Source organism: Lytechinus pictus, chromosome 2, assembly GCF_037042905.1.
Source record: "Lytechinus pictus isolate F3 Inbred chromosome 2, Lp3.0, whole genome shotgun sequence".
Classification (NCBI taxonomy): domain Eukaryota; kingdom Metazoa; phylum Echinodermata; class Echinoidea; order Temnopleuroida; family Toxopneustidae; genus Lytechinus; species Lytechinus pictus.
The window spans coordinates 56,910,700-56,920,455 of NC_087246.1; positions in this window are offsets into that span (position 1 = coordinate 56,910,700).

Sequence of the window (9,756 nt, forward strand, 5' to 3'; positions counted from 1 at the left end):
AGAGAGAGGGAGAGAGAGAGAGTGGTAGTGCTGGACAAGCTGGCTGTCAAGCTCCATTGGTCAGTGTTGGTCAGCCAGGGAGTTTCACTGACCACTCATTCTCTGCATGGTGTAAAACCACAGACAGGCAGCTGTATTTAGACCGGGCTGGACAATCTCCATGTTAGTATTGCTTAGCTGAATATTGAGTTTGCATCTATCTAATCACGATCATTTAAAAACTGCCCTGTTTCTTAGGTGAGTTTAGTCTCTATTTAACTTTACTTTTCTCATTAAAGGTGACAGAAGCAACCTTTTTTTTAAATCGATTTTCATGATTAGACTTCAGTATACATTTCAATGTTCCTGTGAGGGCAGGGAAGAGTCCAGTGTTGCACAAACCACGCCAGTGCATTGTGATTAGAATAATAAGTTGACTTCTGCTTCCATAAAAAAAAACACCAAGGTGGCCTTTGTATACTTCTATTGCAACTTGAAAGCTTTACAAAGACAATTCATCACACTTAATTATCGTTTAAGAACCATATAGGCCATTACCTCATTGCTGTCATCATCATCGTCATGTTCTTTTACCTCCCACTTAATGGACTTCACCACCACCTCTGCTCCGATAGCATGAAGCAGAGGATAAGACTAGACTCTGTAATAACTAGACCAAAAATAATGATGCATGACTCACTTCACACTGTCCAAGTTTATCAAAGTATGCCGGCCAGCTAAAGCTAGACAAAGCAAACTTAAAAAAAATAATAAGGGGGGGTGAGGTTGATAAAGAAAAAAAAACAACTTTTTTTTATCCATCTGTCTCGTCTACCTACTGCTCAGGTGCGTGCGTTTCGGCTCATTGAGCAGACAGACACGTTGGAGTAATTGATTTTTCTCTCCCTTCATTGCGCAAGATACCCATGGTGTGGGTTTTAGAGTCATAAAAATAATAATCACTCTGTTCCCCCCCCCCCTCATTCCTGGGTTGTCAAAGCACCCATCACTGAAATCTTACCGTATGGCTGTGTAGGGCAAATTTTGATCATAGCAGGCATTGGGTTAATGCCGTAGGGGAAAATCGTGCAGATGTGTTTAGCCGCGGTTCACGCAGCCATGTCGCATTGTGTGATGAGCATCCATTATGGTGTCACTCTCTGAATGGAAACGTCAATTTTTAGATTAATCATTCCCATGTTACGACACGTCACAATCCCATTTCGTTACTGTTCATGGATTGCTCTTGAATCTCTCCGTCTTTGTGTGGACTCTGAAGGAAAGCAGAACACATTATTTCGTCGAATATCCCAATGCCTGACAAAAAAAAAACTGTTAAAGACATCTAAACAATTTATGACCAAAGAGACACCTTGATGATATGTTGTAATAGAAATGTGAACTTAGAAAAAGAGGGGCAACTATTTCAGACACGCCCTGACAATGTCCAAACACTTGAAACTATTAACCAGATACATGATACCCCTCCCTAATTCAGTCATAGATTTGAAGGGAATGGAGTCATCAATTGATGAATTACCATTGATGCAAGGATCTCAAACAGTTGCTGAACTTCGGAGAAATCGGGCAGTCGTTATTGTCAAGCTTGATCCATGATATCATATTTGGCAGATTTATGATTCATAATGTCTGTCAAGTTTGTTGGAACCTGATGGAGATTGGACGTGTGGCAAGTCAAAAGAGAGTGTAGGGAATAGCTATAGATTACCTGATGGATGTTCCATAAAGTTGTTTGTAAGGTACAAATGACTTACTGGTTGCACAACTGGTGACACGTTCTTGTGCTTCAGTCTATATGCCTATGCAGCAGAATTAGCACCTTAAAACATGGTCCAGTTAAGCATAACTTCATGGATGACTTTAAGAAACGTCCACCTGACGCTAGAGAGATGTTGATGATGATGTGAGTTGGGGCCACATTTCTTGTTGGTGCCCATGCAACCCTGTGTGCATCATACTATGTTCATGGGATCGGGCTTAACTTTGGTCTGGTAAAGATGCCCGGCAAAATGGCATCCTGTTATGGGAATAGTCTAACACGAGCTGATGTTGTGAGCGAAAAATTGAGCTAGAGCAGCAGTAGGGGGCTAGAGCACCAACTTCATTCTGATGAAGACAACGACCCGTTTTATCTAGAATAGAGGACGTAGCAGCCCTCACCTGCCAAACCCACAATATGAAACCCACACCACTTGTGATAAGCAAAGTACGCCAAGATACCCGAACACGATTTTATTCTGCTCGTCATGTAAATGGCTCACGAACCTATTTCATGTTGGATACATGCGAAGCTCATGGTCATCACCTGATAGTGATACGAACACTGGCATAGGATACTAGGATAGATATCTTTTATCGCTCGTTACCTGTAATCTACAGAGCCCCAAGAGCATTCCATCACTCTGAAATTTTGAATGCCTTGCTCGATATCTCTTTATATCTGTACGAAAAAGGTGTTACTCATTTTCTGTGAATTTTATTGAACGTCATATTCTTCTTGACAATATACAGTACATGTAGTATACTTATCAGAAAAAGCAGGTGTATGTGTCTCAGCTGAGGGGTTGTACAGAGAATATGGTGTCTGCAAGTTTGAGGGTGTTTCTTTGCATCTCGCATAATATAAAGATATTACCACAAATACTTAAAAATAGGCATTGTATTGTATTCCCACTTTTGTAATGTGTTGCCTACTACACTACGTGGGCAGATTTACCTTTTCATTTTTTGACTTGGATATATACATATACATTTTTTGTGCTCAGTTGACACTATGAGAGAAGGGTAAAGGGAGTGGATGTCTGTGCCCTTCACCCCCCCCCACCCCCTTAGATTTCTTACTGGCTTCGAGTTTGGTTTACTGAGCCCAGACACAAGCTAAACAAACCTAAGATTGGTGTAGCCAGCTCAGACTGTCTGGCTGTCTTGGCAGTGCCAACTCTTGGTATTTTTCAAATAGCCCTCTGCATTCTCTAGTGATTACCTCATTTAAAACTTAGAAAGTATTCATTTTCTACCAGAAAATCTCTGGTGATTTGTATGTATACGTTTCATTATATATAAATGTAAAAAAAAATGAATTGTTACCACATTTTTCGTAGATGAACCCCATCCCAGCTGACCTACATTGTATTATCAGTAGTTTGTTCCCCTTGCAACTTGCTCAATATTTCCCATGTGTAATGCATTCCACCCTTGTCTTGACAGGACTGAACTCTAAAACTATTTAGGTCATATTTCCTAAACACTATTCCCTGTATCTTATCAAGTTCGATATTGGGGAGGGAGGGCAAGGCCCTATTTAGTGAAGGAGCAAATAATCTCTCTCTTTTTTAAAATGATGTACACATAGTGCAGCTGCCATGACATCTGAACCCATATTTTTGACTTAGCAGCTATCTTCTCGTAGCAAATCTTCATTCCGTTGAAAAACGTAGCATGGTTGTGATTGTTCAGTAAACTATCGGGAATGGGACGGTGTTCACAGCCACTTCGGTGCACAATTCCAGAAGACCCTGCATCTCAATACACTGTATTTTTGATAATTTTTGCTTCACGGAGTGCGGGGTCGGGATTAGTTGCAGACAAATACCATGCCAAGTACATCTTGTACCTTTTGGTGATTTGAATGTATTGGGCGACTACAGCAAACTTGTGCAGTTTGAGTTTTTTTACACAAATGCACGACTCCGCTGCTAGTGGACAATTTTAGCAAGAAGATGAATCAAGCTCACACGCTCCTGATGTGAAGTGTCTTTCCGTAACAGTTCACTGGATCAGGATCTCCACTTCATGAAGTCTCATATACCAAGATAAATTATGTGTAGTCCTCTTGATAAGAATTCTAAGGAGCCCCAGGCATTGTATTTTTTTTCTATCAACATTTTTTTTAAAGTTTAATAATAAAGTCCTGTTATTTTCTGTAATCGTTTCAGAATAGTTGGAATAAATACAATTGAAGGTTTGTGTAGAGTCATTCAGTGCATTGCTGTTCTGATAGGTGTGTGTGGCTGTGATAGGCTCATCATCGCATCATAGTTTCTCGCCTCTCTACCTTTTAATTGAACGTCTAACCTCCAGACATCATTGAGACAGACCTTCGGAAAGTCCTCTTAATCACCCAAGGATCTTAACGAACCAGGAAGACAAAACCCATACAGGGCAAAACGACACAGAACAGTGATAAATTTATATGACCACAGGAGTATAAATGACACTCAGGGAAGACGATAGTTGTTGTTGATTTAAAGGTACATCGACAAGCTTGTGACCTGTACACCAATTGCTGCAGAAATCTGCCAAGCTGCTATGGATTTAAATCCATTATACAGGGGTGTGAGAATTCAGATTTTTATCTGATTTCAGATTTTTTTGGTTTTTATTTTCAGCTTATTTTTGGCTTTCCTCTGTGCAAAAAGTATGGGAGCTCTTTTTCAGACTTTTTCAACACTCTTCAGCTTTTTTCAGATCTTTTTATTTGTGACCACTCACACCCCTGATTATAAAAGTCAAAAGAAAACATATTTCTGGTTCTTAACAATAAATTACCGACATTGTTTGGGTTCCACACAAAACTAATGTGAAAAGGGGGTGAGCTACATCAGGATTGGGTATTTTATTCATTTATTTTGCTATCTCTTTGTTTGTACAGGAGAGATTTGTAGTGTTCATAGTGTTTTTTTGTTGTTTCAATTTCTAGCGTTCATTAAAGAAGTCCTATGAACTAAAGGAGATGGGTTGTAAAAAGGTGTTCTGAAAGCTTGTGTTTGACTGTCAATAGTGTTAGGTACTGAGCATTGATGACAAAGTTTTCTATTTACACTATGCAACTAATTAGCACAGACATGTATGTATGTAAATTTGTGAAAATGCACTTCTTTCATAAAACACAAAGGGGTACACTCGGAATTTTAACCAGCCATTGATTAAAAAAAAATATGAGGGTGTATAAAATAGTGAACCATATTCTTTGGTGAAATAATATCTATGACCTACAATCAAAAGCATTTAATTCTTGCCATCTTATGGTTAGATGAATACATAAAAGAATAGAAAAAATAGATTTTCACAACTGCCAGCAAGTATAATTAAAAGATTCCTTCTTTTTTTAAAGAATAATTGATATATTTCTTAGACTCTCTGTAAATATTTTGTTACCTTGTTTTTCTGAAACAAAAATATACAGCGAGTAAATATATTCATTTGTTATCAAAAGATGGTTTTGAAGATTAATTTTTTTGTTTAGTTTTTCATTCAAGGTGACCTACTCCTTTATATTCTCATTAATGTATCTGACTTTCAGACACCAATAGCAACAATGAACGAATTACTGCCTGGAGCTAGAATCATTATGAAGACAGATGCCATGTTCAGACTAACACAAGAACGTTATAGCAATACAGTATAAATATTTTAAAACTAAACATCTTATAATGGATGCTATTAGAATCAGATGATAATTTCATAATAATTGTTATCAATAGCAAATCAGTGTTGGATAGGTATATGGAAATATGACGAACATAGGATTGTGTAACTGGTTGGAGCAAGCATTATTCTCATTCTGTCAATGAGCTAGATAAGTGTAAACCAGAATACGGTGGAAAACTGCATCATTTCCTTTTTTGTCTCGCCCACCAGAGGTGAAGGCGAGACTTAGGAATCCAAATGTCGTCCGTCCGTCACAAACCTTATGACACATAACTCCACAACCGTAAGTCACTTTTCAACTAAACTTGGATGGTAGATGGACTTGGGGGACCTGCATGTTATGCTGCAGTCGGAGGTCATATGGTAAGGTCAAAGGTCATTTTCAGGTCAACGTTAAAGTTTACATGCAAGACTCTTGTGACACCTAACTCCGCAACCACAAGTCACTTTTCACCAAAACTTGGATTGTCGATGTAGTTATGAGACCTACTTGTCGTGCTGCAGTCGGAGGTCACATGATAAGGTAAAAGGTAATTTCAGGTCAACGTTAACGTTTCCGGTGCAAGACTCTCTTATGACACATAACTCTGCAACCGTTTATCACTTTTCAACCAAACTTGGATGGTAGATGTACTTGGGGGACCTGCATGCTATTGTGTTGGGAGGTCAAATGATATGGTCAAAGTTCAGTTTGAGGTCAACATTAAAGTTTATGTGCAAGACTCCTATGACAAGTGTTATTCCATCCCAGTCATTTAACAATGAAGTTTTGATACAATTCTGTTGCGTGTCCTCGCAAATCACGATATTTCTGGTTATTTTCATAAGTGGGCGAGACACAAAATCGCTTTTGCCTTGTTATCCTTATGTGTCTGAACGGTCCATGTATCATCTGTTGAAAATATACTTAATTCCTTATCAAGTCTTTGGTATAGACGTATACCCAAACATGGGATGGATTCATCAAAGCTGGTGTTCATCATGATTGCAGATCTGCAACAAAGCAACAACAAAAAAATAAAAATAAAAGCAGATCCTGGCAATTAGCATCAATGTTTAAGTCTGAACATTGGGGCGAGGCTTATCCGATTGTTCCTTCAATCAGATTGGAGATGTCCAAAAAAGCTAAACAAAAGCCGTGAGGAAGGTTATCGCGTTATTGATCTCTGAAAGATGATTGAATTGGAGCATCAAGGAAAATAATACATTAATGTAACTGGTTCACTTCAAAATTGATGGAAAAGTAAGTTGGGTTGCCTTCATGTTCAACGTTTGCATGATTTTCATGCAATATTGATTACGGGAATACAATGATGATCCTAGAGAACTGTTTCCCTCATGCCGGGGTACACATGCTCATGATTAGCATCATCAAGATCTTAACAGATCCATGTACACTTGAAGTTGAGAATGGAGAACATTCCTCCCCCCCCCCCCCTTTAAAAAAAAACATTGCAAATCTTGGACAAAGAGCAGTTTGGTTTTTTGCCACCAAGTTGCAAGAGGGGTTTGAAACTGTTAGTGGTTGTTTTAAGTTCTTGTTTTATCACATGACCTGCTATTTTCTGCCTGTTATTTTCCATATCACTCCCCTAAATTACACATTGTCATATTATTTCTATATTATTTCTTTTTAGATCTATACTGCCACTTCCCGAAGTTGAAAAATTGAAGTTCAAATTACTATCCGCTCTGCTTTGACTTAAATGGAAATGGCCTATAGTAAATATTCTGAAAGTTAGTGTGGAACCTTTAATATGAGGTTGCACACATCAACCTAGATTCACAATCACATATTTACCCCCTTTTTGAAAGTAGATCAAAACATCATTCAATCGTGATAAGAATGATTCCATGTTTTGTAAATTGATGTCTTTGTAAATGGTTAGGCCCAAAAGAGCATCCGGTGGAGTTTACTCAAGAATCAGAAAATTCTTTCAATGAGAGAGAAGATGATCACAGGATATTTTTAGAAATGCCATTTTGGTATGGACATCATTCCCACTTCAATTTTTCTCCTTCATTTTTAAATTATGAAGTATGTAATTTACTCTTACGGATCCATAAGGCATTTTTAAAACAGGAAACCCATTTCAAAGAGACTAAATAAATATGCTTTTCACACTGCATATATTTTCCTTAACCCCAGGATATTAGTGGGGCTAGGCTAAAACTACGTTTTAGCAAAGTGGGCTAGCACAGTAAATAGTATGGTACTATCTGGCCCTGCAAAAAAGCATGGTAAGCCAGCTTATTACGGTGCTAGCACCACAATTTCGGTGCTAAGAGATGTAGCTTAAAATGAAACCGGGCTAAACATTAGCCGATCACAGAAGTCGAAATTAATCACGCTCTGTGTGGCAAAATCATGAATATTCATGAGCTGTGCGATAGTCCGGGGTTAAGGCGTTAACCCCGACTAAGCAAAAAGTATGGGGTTAAGGAAGATGGTGAGAAGGATAGTCTGGGGTTAAGGACAGTATGGGGTTAAGGAAATGCAGTGTGAAAAGCAAATATGTGACTCAAAATTAGAATTTTACTTTGACTCAGCATTGGATGATTTCAGCTCATGCCAGCCACACCTTTCCAAGTCTTATCAATTCCGAGTTGTCTAACTCAAAACTTCCAGTTGGCTCAAATCTGAAATTGTCAAAAGAGAGAACAAAAAATCGTGAATGATTTATCAATGTCATCATTACCCTGCACTCAAATGACTCTAAATTACTGTACCAATGTGGCGGCCTTGGGGGCATGAATCCTTGGTTGTCAAGAAAAGGTTAGGATTTCATCCCCTGTCATCCTGGGGAGATCCCAAGGAAAAACAGCGAGATGAGATGCTAAAAGATGCATGTTGAGAGATGTCCCATTCTCAACCACTGTGGAAGACGGTGATCGCCTTTACCTCCCGTCCTTGAGTTTTGGTTGCAGTGTGAAGTATCCCTTGTGGTCCTACAACGCGTAAACTAGATCTAGTAATGCGAATCCAGTACCTTTGGTTTGTGGTAGCCATTATTGAATAATAATGACCAAGTGCAGTTACCAGATTTGTAAAGATGAAGAAACAATAGATGAGATATGAGAGGCAGAGAGAAAGATGGAGATATGAGGAAGAAAGAGAGAGAGAAGGAAACAGAGCAAACCACTCTTATCAAAATTAATTAGAGCATAACCTTTATTAGAGTTACCAATTAATTTTGAAATGCACTTCACTGCTGATTAATTTTGCAGTTGACATGAATACGTACGAATTATGATTAGATCCAAGTTTTTTTTAGGACTGATTGATCATGAGAACTGTATGATTAAGTAAAAAAAAAATAGGGAAGCTGCTAGATGTTTGAAAGAGAAAAATGTACTTATTTCTGGTAATAAATCTTGTTTTTCTGTCTTTCTGTAATATAATGTTCTGTTCATGGTGCATGGGCTAGTTGTTGGACCGGTGTCTAGTCCCACTCATAGGTTTGCCCGTCGGTAAAGAGATATATTATTGGGTATATCTTTTTGATAGATTGACTGTGTTAGTTTGTCAGGATATGAGTGGGACAGCATACTTCCCTCTCAGACAGAATGGTCTAGGATCAATCCTGAAAACCAAACTCTTTCTTTCTTCCTTTCTCTGTTAAGTTACTCCCCCCCCCCCCCCGGTCTTCGTCTCCTCCAACTGGTTTGTTCTTTCTTTTTTTCTTATGTTGTATCCTGACGATATCTAATTCCTACAATATATAATTTATTTTTTAGTTTGTATTTAGGATTTTTTTATTACAGAACCTTCTGACCTTCTTGCTATTATAATTTGAAGAAAAGAAAAGGGGGAAAAAAGAAGAAATTTCTTATAATTTGTTCTCCTCCCCTTCTCATTCTCCCTCCTTCTTTTTCTTCTAATCCTGCTTCTCCTCTTTGTTCTCCTCTCTTTTCCACCCTGCATGGATCATTTTTCATCATTTTGCAAATTGTATCCCCACCCCAAATACTACCAGTAACCAGTATAGTATAATGTAAACATGATCTTGATAAAATAAATAATGATTTTTTCCCCAAAAATTTAAGCCCTGTGATTACGCTGTAATTCTTATTGCTGGCTGCAACATTGCACGTAGCCTTGTGTATACTAACTTGAGTATCATGTACATTATTAATACACTAAGCTGAGCTTTAATCTGAAATAGAATCTCACAAATATGTGAACAAAAGTTATTTTCCAGGTTAATAATCTGACAAATCTAAATCCTATAAGATGTTTGCAGGTTTTTCTCATGGGATGAGTAAAATATGAATGAATAATACATGCATTTAAAAGTTTGCATCTTTTTTTTACCAATATTGAAA